Here is a 975-nt window from a genome sequence, read left to right as displayed (position 1 = left end):
GTTTGATAGGAACATATCATTTTGATTTTCCATATTATTGGTTTTCCGTTGTGATTTTGGCATGCGATTTCCTTTGTTGTTTGTGATTCTGGTATGAAACTCAAGCCTTCCTTTGTTGAGTTGAAGTTTGCTTCTGTTTGTATTATTGGTGTGTCTTGGTTGTTTTCTTATTGGGTATGTAAAGCAGGTTGTTCTAGGCTTTGGATTCTCAGATTTTATATTGGAGGGACTAGATGACTTCAGGTCAGCTACTCAGGAGCTCCCATAGAGGCCCAAGTCAAGCTGCCTGTCAGCACTCTCAAGCTTCCTCCTAAGGTCTGGACCCCTACTCCTGAGCAGTCACAGCACAATTTGGGAAGCTCGCTAAGCAGGGGGAGGCCGGATTTAGGCACTCTCAGGCAGTCTGAAAAGGTCTGGACCCCTACTAAAGGGCAGAGAAGCCTAACCCTGGGTTTTGTGGAATGGACTGCAGGTGGTTCCAATGTAAGGGGATGGGCATGGTGTGATTTGGGGAACCTCACCACCATGCAGAGGCCAGATCCAGGCACTCTCCAGCAGTCTGTTAAGGTCTGGGCCCCTGCTGAAGGGCAGAGAAGCCTGACAATGTAGTATTCTCTAAACTTCTTTTAATAAGAATGCCTTTATTTACATACCAAATATTAGTAATATTAATAGAAACAAGAGATAAAACCACTAGGAGTAGAGAACAGCGGGGGAGATGGAAGGGTGAATGTGGCTGGGGGAGTCAAGGTGCGGAGGGCTGCGTGATAGACTTACCCCAAGAGGCCTGAGGATAGGAGAGCAGGCTAGGAGAGTTAGCCAGTGGTCTTGCTTATTTTTTAAACCCAGCAAATTGTACTATATATGATACCTTAGATGCTCATTTAATTAAGAAATGTCAGTACTCAAAGTATAAAATGTCATGAATGTCATTATTAGAGAATAATGTCTTTTGTATAATTTAGATAAGAAGAT

This window comes from Nannospalax galili, unplaced genomic scaffold, assembly GCF_000622305.1.
Source record: "Nannospalax galili isolate Female #2095 unplaced genomic scaffold, S.galili_v1.0 scaffold507, whole genome shotgun sequence".
NCBI lineage: Eukaryota > Metazoa > Chordata > Mammalia > Rodentia > Spalacidae > Nannospalax > Nannospalax galili.
The sequence above is the reverse complement of the archived record's forward strand: the minus strand, read 5'-3'. Positions refer to the sequence as shown.